Here is a 16,183-nt window from a genome sequence, read left to right as displayed (position 1 = left end):
CCCTGACACATTATGCCACACACCGTAATGCCGGTGACACATTATGCCACGCATCACAATGCCCATTATACATTATGCTACACACTGCAATGCCCGAGGCATTATAGCACATACAATGCCTGTGATACAGTACACCACACACCGTCATGCCTGTGACATTATACCACACACCGCAATGCCACTGAGACATAGGGGGTAATTACAAGTTGATCGCAGCAGGAATTTTTTTAGCAGTTGGGCAAAACCATGTGCACTGCAGGGGAGGCAGATTTAACATGTGCAGAGAGAGTTAGATTTGGGTGTGGTGTGTTCAATCTGCAATCTAATTTGCAGTGTAAAATAAAGCAGCCAGTATTTACCCTGCACAGAAACAAAATAACCCACCCAAATCTAACATTCTCTGCACATGTTATATGTGCCTCCCCTGCAGTGCACATGGTTTTGCCCAACTGCTAACAAAATTCCTGCTGCGATCAACTCAGAATTACCCCCATAATACCATACACCGTATCACATTATAGTGTGATAAAATACAGGCTGGAATTTTATAAAAAATGCTAGACAGCTCATTTGGACCTGGTGCCTTTGTAGGTTTAAGTTGCTGGATGACCTTGTTAACCTCATCTATAGAGATTGGCTCAGTTAACATTTGCTCCAAATGTGAATGAATTTGCGGGAGACTTAAGTTACTCCGTAGGGACTAGGGAGAAACCTGAATTGTCCAGGCTCACAGCTGTGAAGAGATCCTGCAGGGGAGGGGAGGACTGGGCAGAAGAGAGGTCAGCATGAGGACGGGGAGGTGGAAGGTTGGGACACGGAGCCGAGATTATATAACATCAGTGATTTGGCTTTGTGAAGAAGTGAAAGAACCATCAGAAAGTTTGAGAGGTTGAACAACCATGGGAGGGTGCGAACCTGTCAGCAAATTAGTAAGTAACTTCCCTGTTTTATTTACAGATTTGTGAAAACGGTAGTTTACTGTAAACAGGTGCCTGCCACCCATGGTTTTTAGAAACTCATCACAATGAATTTTTGTGGTGTGGTATAGGTGCTTTGATGTACTGATTAGCTTCAGTCAATGTTTGCTGAAGGTTTACATAGGTGGAGTCATATTGTTTCTCAGCCATATTAGGTAAAATCTTGTAGGTCTGATTTAGTATTCAGTCAGAAAAGGGGTGGGGGGGATTAGATCATACTTGCCTACATTGTATTTCTCCTCTCCGGGAGAAGCCCGGAGAGGAGACGCTGCAGGAGTCTTCAGGGGGCGGGGCCAGACTGTGACATCACCAAGCCCCGCCCCCATATCGGAAAATGCCGCGATACGCGGGTCTGCGGGAAGGGAGTGGGGCTAAAATGACACAATTTGCGTCATTTTAACCCCTTCCCCACCCGACGGACCTGCAAATACGGTAGATTCTCTCTCCATCCTGCTGGCATCACTAGGGTCCGAGCAGGATGCGGGAGACCTGCCCACTCTTCCGGGGGTGCGGGGGGCTACCCCAAAAAATGGGAGCCTCCCGCAGCTTCCGGGAGAGTAGGTAAGTATGGATTAGATTCAGCTATTATGGAATTTCAGAAACTGGGATAAATGATAAATGAGTCAGAAATCTCCAAAGGCGGTATTTTATCAATATTAAGATGGAGTTCGAACCAAACTAATGCATGGTCTGAGAGAGAGAGAGGCTCAATGCAGGCCTCTAGAACTCGGGTGAACATTACTTGAGGAAGAAAGGTATATTCAAAGTATGTGAGTGGTCTAAGTAATGAGATGATACTAAAGGTGCATACACGAAACGATTTGTCTAATGATCGGGGCATTCCAGATCGATTGGACGGCCAATCATTTTCTGAGTATGCATGATTTCTTACTGCTTGGACGACCAATCATTTGTGAGTATGCATGATTTCTTACTGCTTGGACGGCCAATCATTTTGTGAGTATGCATGATTTCTTACTGCTTGGACGGCCAATCATTTTGTGAGTATGCACGATTTCTTACTGCATGTCCCCTGATCTTACTGCGTGTTCAAAAAGATCAGGGGACACAGCTGCTGATCCCATGCAGCGATATGCGGGGGGTGGCATAGGAGGCGGTCGTGCACTGGTTCGCTCCGTGTGTATGGTCGCCCGATATCTCGGACTGAGGAGCGTCCAACGCATTGGTGGGTACACATCGTGCCACGTGTACCCACCTTAAGTAAAAATCACCACCGAAAATCAGCGAAGCGGTCTCATGACGTAGCAACTTTGCCAGGAGGGAACGGTAAAATGATTTGCGGTAAATGTTGGGGAAATAAACATTACATAAATATAGGGTTGTTAATGGACACCTCAGTTAGGACATATCTATCCTCTGGGTCAGCCGTCACAAACAGCACCTCCACTGATAAATGTCTCTTAGCTAAAATAACTACACCTCTGGACTTTGAGTTATAAGGAGCAGCAGCTATAAGAGACCACTGTACCATTTGTAACTTTTTTGTTTCCGCTGCAACAAGGTGAGTTTCTTGTAAAAAAAAAAAAAAAGTAGATCTGTACCCTGTTTGTTCAAGTACATAAGTATCGTTTGCCGCTTGGCTGGTGACTTTATACTTCCCACATTAAAGGTATCTATTCTGATAGAATCCACGTCTCAGAAACATTATAAGCATACAATACAATGAAATAATGTAACATCACCTGGCAGGAAGGGATTTGGGTGGATGAAAACATAGGGAAAGACACAGAACAAGTCAAACATAGTGATATATAGGTGAATAACAATGGCTTCAAGTCAATAAAGATAACTATGAGAGAAGTTATCAGTACAGTAAAAGCTGAGCATCATACTACTAACCAACTATGCATATAATATAGGACAGCAACTATCTCAGACATCTAGAAAATGAAGGTAGGAGAAGGAGGCACTGAAATAACAAAAATAAACTTAAATGTAATGGAGAATGTTATTAGTAATATGTCCCATTATGTGAGACCAGGAAGTTCACTACTGTACTACTGATTGAGTACTGCAAAATGAAGAAGAGAAAACAGAGCAACAAAATGTAACCAGAAATAACCATCTGAGCTGGGGAGATTTCATGATTTTGAGAGCCAATATGGAAAATCTGAAATGAGTGTCCCCGATAATACACAATAATTATATATCACTTCAGGTAGAGGTCATCGAGATGACATCGATGTCATGATCTGTTGCCTTACATTCTTCCTGGAGATAGGCAGTCGCAACTTCAGGAGTGGTGAAGTCCTTATATGAAGAGCCATCGAATAGGCGCAGCCTGGCCAGGTATATTAAAGCAAATTTCCATTTTCCTCACACTTATGGTTGTGCAGATAGGGGCAAAAGCCTTTTGTGCTCTGGATAATTCCAGAAAGTAATCCTGAAAGATATAAAGCCTGTGATCCATCCAGGTGATAAAGGTTTTTTCCTAGAAGCAGCTTAGAAAGTCAGCTTACAGATGGAGCCTATTGCCCGTGACGGAGACGCGCCCCATACATTAGGGGTTATGGGTCATTGGGTAGACACAACTTAGGTCGACAGTCATTAGGTCGACCATGGAAGGTCGACATTCATTAGGTCAAAGGGGCAATAGGTCGACATAGCCATTAGGTCGAAATGTTCTAGGTCAACAGGTCAAAAGGGCGATTTTTTTAAAAACTTTTTTGGGCATCGTTTTCTTCGTAAACGAACCCTAATTAGTGCACCATGTCCCCTCACACTTTGGGCAAGGTGCCTCGCTTCGCTTGGCACAGGTTACCGTTTCAATCGTAGTCCACGTGGATCGTATGAAAAGATCCCCAAAATTTGAAAAACTCATGGCGACCTTTTGACTTAGTACATGTCGATCTATTGACCATGTTGAACTAATAAACCTTTGGTGGTCGACCTAATGACTGTCGACCTAAGCTGTGTCAACCTAATGACAGTATCCCTCATTAGGATGGGAGAGCGTCTCTGTGCACTCCCGGCGGGGCAAGGTGGAGGAATCACCTAGTCACGCCGGGAGTGCACGCCTGCGATGAAACGGCCCTGGATGAGTGTGGCTCCATGTGTATGTAAGTAAATCAGACATTCAGAAAGGGTCACCCTTGGGTGCATTGCTTGGATATGTGGAGCTTGAACCACTCTGTGTACCCTTTCGATGACTAGATCCCGACACTCATCTGCAATCCCCAGCAAGGAAGGAAGGGTGTTGTGAACAAATTGACGATATTGGTGTTGTGACAAATTGCACGCCCCATCACAGATTCAGGTAGGCCCACCAATCTAATATTATTGTGGTATGACCTATTTTATAAATCATCTATTTTGTTACAGAGTTATACATTTTCTTTCTCCAGTTTCTTTGCAGTGTGCTTTAGGTGAGAAACATCCTAAAATGTAGCGCCCAGTCTGTGTTTGACTATTTATACTCTCTGGTTAAACTGCTGCATTTGGGCTGTAATGTCTGAAACAGACTGACTAAGTAGTATCCCCATAGGTAACAGAGGAGTCAGAGGATCGTGCACCTGTGGGGATCCTGACTCATCAGGATTTGCTTTTTTGCTGCTTTTTTGGCTGCTGGAGAGACAGTGCCAGCATCCGGCGTCATATTGGAATTGGCCTGGCACTTCTGTCTCTGAGGCTGTGGCTGCGACAGCTGCTTCTGCGGGGTCTGGGCAGATAACAATTTCTCCATGGGTGATCAGCCGGAAGGATGTGAGAGACAACGCCGAGCAGGAGGCTGAGTTATTAGCTCAGAAAGTTTTAATGCCGGTGAATGCAGCGGAGCTCAGAAACGGAGCTGCTCACACTGCCATGCTGGATCTGGCGGCACAGTGGGGCATGTATATGGCACCAAATGGGGCATATGTAACTGGCACTGAGTGGGGCCTGGCACTGTGGGGCATGTAACTGGCACTGTGAGGCATGTAACTGGCACTGTGGGGCAATGTAACTGGCATTGTGGGGCATGTAACTGGCACTGTGGGGCATGTAACTGGCACTGTGGGGCAATGTAACTGGCACTGTGGGGCAATGTAACTGGCACTGTGGGGCAATGTAACTGGCATTGTGGGGCATGTATCTGGCACTGTGGGGCAATGTAACTGGCATTGTGGGGCTATGTAACTGGCACTGTGGGGCATGTAACTGGCACTGTGGAACAATGTAACTGGCACTGTGGGGCAATGTAACTGGCACTGTGGGGCATGTATCTGCCACTGTAGGGCAATGTAACTGGCACTGTGGGGCATGTATCTGGCACTGTGGGGCATTGTATCCGGCACTGTGGGGCAATGTAACTGGCACTGTGGGGCAATGTAACTGGCACTGTGGGGCATGTATCTGGCACTGTGGGGCATTGTATCTGTCACTGTGGGGCAATGTAACTGGCACTGTTGGCAATGTAACTGGCACTGTGGGGCATGTATCTGGCACTGTGGGGCATTGTATCTGGCACTGTGGGGCAATGTAACTGGCACTGGGGGGCAATGTAACTGGCACTGTGGGGCATGTAACTGGCACTGTGGGGCATGTAACTGGCACTGTGGGGCAATGTAACTGGCACTGTGGGGCAATGTAACTGGCATTGTGGGGCATGTATCTGGCACTGTGGGGCAATGTAACTGGCATTGTGGGGCAATGTAACTGGCACTGTGGGGCATGTAACTGGCACTGTGGGGCAATGTAACTGGCACTGTGGGGCATGTATCTGCCACTGTGGGGCAATGTAACTGGCACTGTGGGGCATGTATACGGCACTGTGGGGCATTGTATCCGGCACTGTGGGGCAATGAAACTGGCACTGTGGGGCAATGTAACTGGCACTGTGGGGCATGTATCTGGCACTGTGGGGCATTGTATCTGTCACTGTGGGGCAATGTAACTGGCACTGTGGAGCAATGTAACTGGCACTGTGGGGCATGTATCTGGCACTGTGGGGCATTGTATCTGGCACTGTGGGGCAATGTAACTGGCACTGTGGGGCATGTATCTGGCACTGTGGGGCATTGTATCTGGCACTGGGGGGCAATGTAACTGGCACTGTGGGGCATTGTATCTGGCACTGTGGGGCAATGTATCTGGCACTGTGGGGCATTGTATCTGGCACTGTGGGGCATTGTATCTGGCACTGAGGGGCATTGTATCTGGCACTGTGGGGCATGTATCTGGCACTGTGGGGCATGTATCTGGCACTGTGGGGGCATTGTATCTGGCACTGTGGGGCAATGTAACTGGCAGTGTGGGGCATGTATCCGGCACTGTGGGGCATTGTATCTGGCACTGTGGGGCAATGTAACTGGCACTGTGGGGCATTGTATCTGGCACTGTGGGCCAGGGCCATTTCTTGGGGTAGGCGAGCAGTGCAACAGCACTGGGCGCCCGCCGCGGCACTAACTGTGGCTCCCTGCTTCCCCCTCCTATTTCTCCCCGAGTAACCCGGTCGGGGGGCGGAATGACGCGGTTGCGCCGTTATGTCACGACCAACCCCGTCACTCCGCAAAACTCCCAGACCCCCACCCCCCCCAAGCGAAGTACAGAGGGGGATCCAAGTTAGGAAGAGGGAAAGGCCGGCACGAGGAGCGACTGGTGAGGCGAGCCGAAGAGCGGTAATCGCCTCTGTAAGTATTCTCTCTCTCTCTCAATGTGTAAAATGGGGACACCTGCCGTAATGTGTGAAATGGGGACTCTTGCCTGCCGTAGTGTGGGGATTTAATGTATCAAGGGCATTGCGGTGTGTGGCATAATATGGTGCAGGGGGCATTACTGTGTGGGGCTTAATATGGTAGAATTTTTTTTTCATGTGGTGGTCGTGATCTGTTGGAGCAGGGTCAAAAACTGGATTGTGAGGTAGTCTTTTCAGATGAGGCCATGACCATTTAAATGAGGTCACACCCATTTAGATGAGGCCATGCCCCCTTGCCGGGTGCACGCGCAAGTTTTTTTATTTTTTTATCTAGGTGTGTGGGGGGGACGGGGACATTTTTTTATGTCATGGGGGGGCGCATTTTTAAATCTCGCACTGGGAGCCAAATTGGCTAGAAACAGCCCTGCTGTGGGCCAATGTAACTGGCACTGTGGGGCATTGTATCTGGCACTGTGGGGCAATGTAACTGGCACTGTGGGGCATTGTATCTGGCACTGTGGGGCAATGTAACTGGCACTGTGGGCCATTTTCAGTGACCACACCCCTTCTGGAGCGTGGCCACACCCCTTCTGGTGTGTGGCCACGCCCATTTTTCCGCCACGCGCACCGTGCTATGTTTTTTTGTGTTTTTTTTGGGGGGGCGCCATTTTACATCTTGCCCTGGGCTCCAAAAACCCTAGTTACGCCTCTGTCCCTATGGAGTAATATATGGCAGGACTTTCCATTGTGATAGATGTTCAGTCAAAATACATGGGTACTCTTCAATTAAAAATGTTTTACATTTTTCACATGACAGTAACAATCTCAGGTTCATGAAATATTAGAAATACATCTATGTGTTACTAGGGCTTGTGCCAGCAGATTTTGTGCACAAGCCTTAAAAATATTTATATATTTATTGCACTGTGTCACAAATTAAATTGTATTGTTAATTAAACCAGCAGGACATGGTCAAGAATTCTAGAACAATTAAATGCATCCATATGTTCTTTATAGTATGGATTTGCTGCAGTAACAGTGAGGCTGGGTAGAGATTAGACAATATGCCATCTGATCCAGTGGTTCAGACCAACATATCCAGCATTCCGCACCTTCGGCGATCTTGGACTCCATTACATTCTGCCACACATGTACATTGACTAATGTATATGCACTACCATGCTTCCACCTGCCAACATCGGTGTCTTCCCATCTGCTGTGCTGCAAAGCTGATGGGATGACCAGACGTCCGACAGCATACAGCTGAATGTGGCCATGAACGATATATTGCATGATCGCGCGCTACATCTTTCCATGTGTCTGCCTGACAATCATCTTGTGCCGTCAGCCGAGCTACACATCGTTGCAATGTGTACCCAGCCTAAAAGATGACACGTGATAGTGCATCATCAACACAGACAACTGCAACATCATTACCTCATACAAAAATCAATGCAGGATGATGCAACAGTCTTATATGACACTTACTGCACGCTCAGCAATTTTGCTAAAGGTCAAGACAACCAGCACTCTAAGACGTCTCACTCCTACACAGCTTCGTATGAGCAAAGTTTGGCTTGGTATTTCTTTGTTGATGCTTCAGAGTCATGGATATTTGTTTGTTGACTTCAGCTTTATCGCTTTGCAGTTATACCCTTCTCTAAACCTGTTGACTAAAGGTCCATACACACTTAACGATAAAATGAGCGACGTCGCTCATTTTCCCCCTCCTTGAGCGACGTCGCTCATTTTATCGTTAAGTGTGTATGCCGCCAGCGACGACCGATGCGCGGCCCCGCGGGTCGGCAACGATCGTCGCTGTCGGTAGGGCATGCATGAAGGATGTGGACTGTCGTCCACGACCTTCATGCAGGGCTGGCGGGGGCGTGACGTCACTGAGCGATATGAGCGGTCATATCGCTCAGTGCGTACAGGCGGCCGCCGACCGGCCGGCCCGGGAGGGGGAAACGTTAGACGATGTCGCTCACAGAGCGACATCGTCTAATGTGTATGGGCCTTAAGGCTTTGACTCAGCTACATCCCTCATGGTCAGTCTTTTCAGGGAAAAGAGCCTTTGTTGGGGGTGTATATTAAGTCGACATTCAGAATGTCAACACCAGAATGCGGTGTGAATGTACAATGTGAGTCTACCTACATTGGGCCTGATTCAGTTGGACGCAATGGGCCGACATATGTGAACATCCAAGGCTGCCAGATTTACCAGATTCTACTATTTCAAGTATCCATGCAGATTCATATGAAGCAATGCTGTACCTATTGTTTTTCCATCTGCAGCCACTATACAGTAGTTATAATTAGTATCTAGATTTTCACTAGCCCTATTCTAGGTGCAAAAGATCCATCTGAAACTGGCATCCCATCTCTGTCTTAATGCCTCAAACAAACATGAAAGCTGGATTATACACCCTTGACACTGCCAAGGGACAGATGTGTTCCATATTTCCGCACTGTGGGCCTTATTCAGAGTTTTTAGCAAACCGCAAAAGTACACTAATGGGCAAAACTATGTTGCACTGCAGGTGGGGTAGATGTGACATGTGCAGAGAGAGTAAGATTTGGGTGGGGTGTGTTCAAACTTAAATCTAAATTGCAGTGTAAAAATAAAGCAGCCAGCATTTACCCTGCACAGAAACAAAATAACCCACCCAAATTTACAGTGCCTTGCTAAAGTATTCATCTAAGTTGGTGTAGTGAAATGAGAAAAATTTATGTAAAAAGTTTTTTCATAAATAAAAATGTGAAAATTGGCATGTGCATATGTTTCTCCGGCAGGGTCCACAGGTTATCCACAGGATAACATTGGGATATGATGGAGCGACAGCGGATTGGCACCAAACGATCACAAGCTTTCTGGCCTCCCAGGATGCAATGGGCTCGTCCATATATACCCGCCCACTGGCTCAGGCAAATCAGTTTTTTGTTTGGTGCGGCAGGAGTCGGACCATGGTCACAGGCTGCTGTGTTGGGCAGCCCTAAGCTTTTTATTTTTTTTTATAGTCTTACTAAATTGTTTTTGAGTGATCTTTCCTAACAGTGTCTTACACGCATATTGGAAAGAGTCGCTCCAACAACACTCCGCCGGGTCGCAACAACGCATACCCATGGTACAAGTGCTGTCTCGACGGGCGTCTGTGTCGAATATACTAGCAGGTCCAAGCAGACGTTACCAGGCTGTGGCCAGAGCACGGGGAGAAGGTAAGGCATCGGTTCCGCTTAGAAGGGGAATACAGACACAGCCGCACTGTTTTGGGAGGAGACTTCCAAACAGTAGCTGGCGCGCCACCACCACGGGTGCTCCAGCGCTAGGCCTTAGGGATCATAAGGCACCAGGATTAGTTTGAGGCTGCGATCCCTAGGGTTGATGTCAGCAGTGGGGAGTCAGACGCTCTCCTGGTCGCCCCTCCCCTCAGTTCATGACCAGTTTCCGTGCGTCTCCTGCCATGAACTAAGTGCCTCACTTCCGTCTCAGATGCTACCATGAGGGGTCCCGGTGGCAGCATAGGCCGCTGCGTCTGTGTACACTAAGGTTACCGCTAGGAGACCGGGTCGCAGACGGGTGCGTCTGCATGCACTAGCGTTCACTGAGCGTCTGTGTCCACTAAAAAGTTCCCGGAGTGGCAGTGTACACTAGTAGCGTCTGGATCCACTCAGCGTTCGCTAACGTATTGATCGATCCTGGAAGTGGGGTGAGTCTCCCTGTATCCCACTCTACGGAGTACGGGTTATACAGCACTAAATTTCTATCTACTTTTGTTAGTATGAATAGTTAACTTTAGTGCCTACTGCATATGAGTCTGTGTACATTACTGGGGTTTTCTTTGCAATGCATCTGAATACGTTAAATAACTGTATAGAACAGAATTGAGTAAATGTACTCCTACATACTTGAAATGTGTTCGTAGTTGATAATATGCTCATATGACTAATATATAACATGTGACTGACTGCTAGTGTGATTGCTGACTTTATATATCTTTGTCAGTGTTTCTTCTGAGCCTCAATGCTTGCTCAGTGCTTGGGTTGGGGTCAGATTGATATCACTTTAATACAGTAAAGTGATTACAGTCACAGATTGTGTAGTATACTTACTGTGTAAAGCTGATTATCATGTCTAAGAGCGGCAAAGCTAACGAGGTTACATTAACAGTAACACCAACACGCATAACATGTTTATCCTGCAAGGTGGGGTTATCAACTCAGCATCTGGCACAAGATGGGTTATGTGCAAATTGTTTTGCATTTCAGCAGATTGCAAGGCAGATCCCTGTTCAACGACAAATAGATCCACCTTGGGCTATGTTTGCACAAACCTTATCCAGTATAGCTGACAGTTTGGTTCCTACAGCTTCAACCTCAGGAATAGGGTACACTATTAACCCATAAATGCAGCTCTTATCTTATGGTATAGCCCCAACAGCTTCTACAAATCAACAAGCTGATAAACCAAGGGTAAATATATCATCAAATTCACAGGCTACACAGGATGATACATCAGATGAGGATAGCTCCATATACTCTACTTCACCATATGAAGAACAAGTAGAAGGTTTCAGCTCAGATGATATAGCTGAGTTAATTGGAGCAATGAAGGCTATTCTGTCTCTAGAGGATTCAGCAGAGCCAATAATAAAAACTAAGGCACCTGTGTTTAAACGTCCCAAAACAGTTAGGGTTGAGTTTCCAGGGTCAGAGGAACTGACGGAAATTATGGAGGAAGCTTGGGCTACACCCAATAGGAAATATGGAATTCCCAAAAAATGGGATTCCTATTATCCTTTTCCAACTGGGGACTGTTTAAAAAGAGAAGTGCCTCCTAAGGTAGATACGCACGTCATTCGATTAGTGCGAAAATCTATTTTGCCTTTACCATCAACATCATTAAATGATGTCACAGACAGAAGAGTGGATGGTTTTTTTAAAAACATATTTTCTCTGTCAGGGGCAGTCATAAGGCCAGCTATAACCTCAGCCTGGATGGCAAACACTGTAGCTGAATGGGCTGACGAACTGGAAAACTGGCTTTCGGCACATACTAGGGAGCAGGAATCCCATGTAGCTCATATGAAACAGGCTGCGCTCTTCTTAGAAGAAGCAGCAATGGATATGGGTACGATTGCTTCCAAAGCGTCAGCCTTAACGGTAGCTGCTCGCAGAGCAATTTGGCTACGTACATGGAAAGCTGATTCAGAATCCAAGAAGGTTCTGGAAGCTTTGCCTTTTGTTGGGAACATTCTCTTTGGTAAGGAATTGACAGATATTCTGGAGTCATAAGCAGAATCCAAGAAGGTCAGGTCTCCTGCCAGTTATAACCCTAAGCCTAGGGGTTCGGGGTTTCGGTCATTTCGGTGGCAAGGTAAAACAAAAGGCAAAAATGATCCAAAGCAGACCCAGTACAATAAGTCTGGTAAAGCAAAGAAGCAATGGGCCACCAGAGGGCCAGCTTCCAAACCAGGACAGAAACCATCAGCCTGATGGTGCGGGCCTCCACCTGGGGGACCCCAAGGTAGGGGGCCGACTTCTTCAATTTGCACACATATGGCATCAGTCGACAACAGATGCTTGGGTGCAAGAAGTGGTATCTCTGGGTTATGTTTTCCTTTTCAAGAAGCAGCCTCCTCGAAGGTTTTTTTGCACCAGCCCATCTCATATAGAGGCGAAGGCCAGAGCCCTGCAAGAAGCAGTTCAGAAATTGCTTCAGTCCGGGGGAATTATTCCATTACCCCCGGCACAACGGGGGGAGGGTTTTTACTCCAACCTATTTTTGATTCAGAAGACAAATGGATCATTCCGGCCAATTCTCAATCTCAAAATGTTAAACAAATACATTTGGGTCCCAAGGTTCCACATGGAGACGTTACGCTCCATAGTTTTTGCCATGGAACCGGGGGATTACATGGTATCTCTGGATATACAGGTTGCTTACCTGCATGTGCCTATAGCATTGTCCCATCAGTGTTACCTCAGGTTCGCCATCCTCCAGCAACATTTTCAGTTCCAGGCCTTACCCTTTGGGTTAGCCACAGCCCCCAGAGTATTTACCAAGATCATGGTGGTTATGGCAGCTTATCTCCGCAAGCAGGGGATAAGGATTTTTCCATACCTCGACAATCTTTTAATCCTGGCACAATCCCAGGAATTGCTCTTGAGACATCTCCAACAGACAATAACTTGTCTACAGAAACACGGATGGCTCATAAATTGGGCAAAGTCGTCTCTGATTCCGTCACAACGGATGATTCACTTGGGGGCTGTATTGGATTCAAGTCTGCAGAAAATATTTTTACCTCGGGAAAAGATATCCAAGGTGCAGTTAATGACTCAGGAATTGTTACACAGTCAGACAATATCAATTCACGCAGCAATGTGAGTGATGGGGTTGATGGTGTCAACATTCGACATGGTGGAGTATGCACAATTCCACTCAAGACCTCTGCAGCATCTGATTCTGAGCATAAAGGGGTAGGGGAAGTGGGGTATGCTCTGCACCAGCTAAATAATTGAAAGAGAGACCCCGATTAATATCTGTCAATGAATCAATCACTTATAACTGGATATTCGGGGTGCAACCAGAGACAATTAGATTGTACAAAAAGAAAGGAGAGGAAAGAATGTCTCTTTGTTGGCGCACGTGAAGTAATATTAAAATTTCTCTGACGTCCTAGTGGATGCTGGGAACTCCGAAAGGACCATGGGGGATAGCGGGCTCCGAAGGAGGCTGGGCACTCTAGAAAGATTTATGACTACCTGGTGTGCACTGGCTCCTCCCACTATGACCCTCCTCCAAGCCCCAGTTAGATCTTGTGCCCGGCCGAGGTTGGATGCACACTAGGGGCTCTCCTGAGCCCTTAGAAAGAAAGTATAGATTTAGGTTTTTTATTTTCAGTGAGACCTGCTGGCAACAGGCTCACTGCAGCGAGGGACTAAGGGGAGAAGAAGCGAACTCGCCTGCTTGCAGCCGGATTGGGCTTCTTAGGCTACTGGACACCATTAGCTCCAGAGGGATCGACCGCAGGCCCAGTCCTTGGTGTTCGGTCCCGGAGCCGCGCCGCCGTCCCCCTTACAGAGCCAGAAGCAAGAAGAGGTCCGGAAAAACGGCGGCAGAAGACATCAGTCTTCACCAAGGTAGCGCACAGCACTGCAGCTGTGCGCCATTGTTACTCAGGCACACTTCACACTCCGGTCACTGAGGGTGCAGGGCGCTTTGGGGGGGCGCCCTGAGCAGCAATAAAAACACCTTGGCTGGCAAAAATACCACAATATATAGCCCCAGAGGCTATATATGTGGTAAATACCCCTGCCAGAATCCAGAAAAAAGCGGGAGAATAGGCCGCGGAAAAGGGGCGGAGCTATCTCCCTCAGACACACTGGCGCCATTTTCTCTTCACAGTGCAGCTGGAAGAAAGCTCCCCAGGCTCTCCCCTGTAGTTTTCAGGCTCAAAGGGTTAAAAAGAGAGGGGGGGCACTAAATTTAGGCGCAATATTGTATATACAAAAAAGCAGCTATGGGGGAAAATTCACTCAGTTATAGTGTTAATCCCCACATTATATAGCGCTCTGGTGTGTGCTGGCATACTCTCTCTCTCTGTCTCCCCAAAGGGCTTTGTGGGTCCTGTCCTCAGTCAGAGCATTCCCTGTGTGTGTGCGGTGTGTCGGTACAGCTGTGTCGACATGTTTGAGGAGGAGGCTTATATAGTGACGGAGCAGATGCCGATAAATGTGATGTCGCCCCCTGTGGGGCCGACACCAGAGTGGATGGTTAGGTAAAAGGTATTAACCGACAGTGTCAACTCCTTACATAAAAGGGTGGATGACGTAACAGCTGTGGGACAGCCGGCTTCTCAGCCCGTGCCTGCCCAGGCATCTCAAAGGCCATCAGGGGCTCAAAAACGCCCGCTCATTCAGATGGCAGACACAGATGTCGACACGGAGTCTGACTCCAGTGTCGACAAGGTTGAGACATATACACAATCCACTAGGAACATCCGTGACTTGATCCCGGCAATAAAAAATGTGTTACACATTTCTGACATTAACCTCTAAAAATGGGTTTTTATGTTTGGGGAGAAAAAGCAGGCAATGTTTTGTTCCCCCATCAGATGAATGAATGAAGTGTGTGAAAAGCGTGGATTCCCCATGATAAGAAACTGGTAATTTCTAAAAAGTTACTGATGGCGTACCTTTTCCCGCCAGAGGATAAGTTACGCTGGGAGATATCCCCTAAGGTGGATAAGGCGCTCACACGGTTGTCAAAATAGGTGGCACTACCGTTTTAGGAACGGCCACTTTGAAGGTACCTGTTGATAAAAAGCAGGAGGCTATCCTGAAGTCTGTATTTACACACTCAGGTACTAGACTGAAACCTGCAGAGCGTGCTGCTGCAGCGTGGTCGGTGACCCTGTCAAACATACTAGTTTGCTAACATGAGAACATATTAAAGACGTCGTCTTATATATGAGGGATGCACAGAGGGATATTTTGCCGGCTGGCATCCAAAATGAATGTAATGTCCATTCTGTCAGGAGGGTACTAGAGACCTGTCACTGGACAGGTGATGCTGACCTTAAAAGGCGCATAGAGATTCTGCCTTATAAGGGTGAGGAATTATTTGGGGATGGTCTCTGGGACCTCGTATCCGCAGCAACAGCTGGGAAGAAATATTTTTACCTCAGTTTTCCTCACAGACTAAGAAAGCACTGTATTATCAGGTACAGTCCTTTCGGCTTCAGAAAAGCAAGCGGGTCAAAGGCGCTTCCTTTCTGTACAGAGACAAGGGAAGAGGGAAAAAGCTGCACCAGTCAGCCTGTTCCCAGAATCATAATTCTTCTCTCACTTCCTCTGAGTCCACAGCATGACGCGGGGGCTCCACAGGTGTAGCCAGGTACGGTGGGGGGCCGTCTCAAAAATTTCAGCGATCAGTGGGCTCGCTCACAGGTGGATCCCTGTTTCATTCAAGTAGTATTTCAGGGGTACAAGCTGGAATTCGAGATGTCTTCCCCCCGCCGTGTCCTCAAATATGCCTTGCCGACAACTCCCTCAGGCAGGGAGGCTGTGCTAGAGGCAATTAATAAGCTGTATTCCCAGCAGGTAATACTTAAGGTGCCCCTACTTCAACAAGGACGGGGTTACTATTCCACACGGTTTGGGGTACCGAAACCGCATGGTTCGGTATGACCCTTTTTTATATTTAAAATCCTTGAACATAAAAAATTCAAGTTCAAGATGGAATCGCTCAGGGCGGTTATTGCAAACCTGGACGAGGGGGATTACATGGTATCCCCGGACATCAAGGATGCTTACCTGCATGTCCCTATTTACTATCCTCGCCAGGAGTACCTCAGATTTGTGGTACAGGATTACCATTACCAAGTCCAGACTCTGCCGTTTGGACTGTACATGGCACCGAGGGTGTTACCAAGGTAATGGCCGGAATGATGATACTCCTTCGAAAAAGGGGAGTTTTAATTATCCCGTACATGGACAATCTCCTTATAAGGGCGAGGTCCAAGGAGCAGTTGCTAGTCGGGGTAGCACTATTTTGGAAAGTGCTACAACA

This window comes from Pseudophryne corroboree, chromosome 1, assembly GCF_028390025.1.
Source record: "Pseudophryne corroboree isolate aPseCor3 chromosome 1, aPseCor3.hap2, whole genome shotgun sequence".
In the NCBI taxonomy this organism is placed as follows: domain Eukaryota; kingdom Metazoa; phylum Chordata; class Amphibia; order Anura; family Myobatrachidae; genus Pseudophryne; species Pseudophryne corroboree.
The sequence above is the reverse complement of the archived record's forward strand: the minus strand, read 5'-3'. Positions refer to the sequence as shown.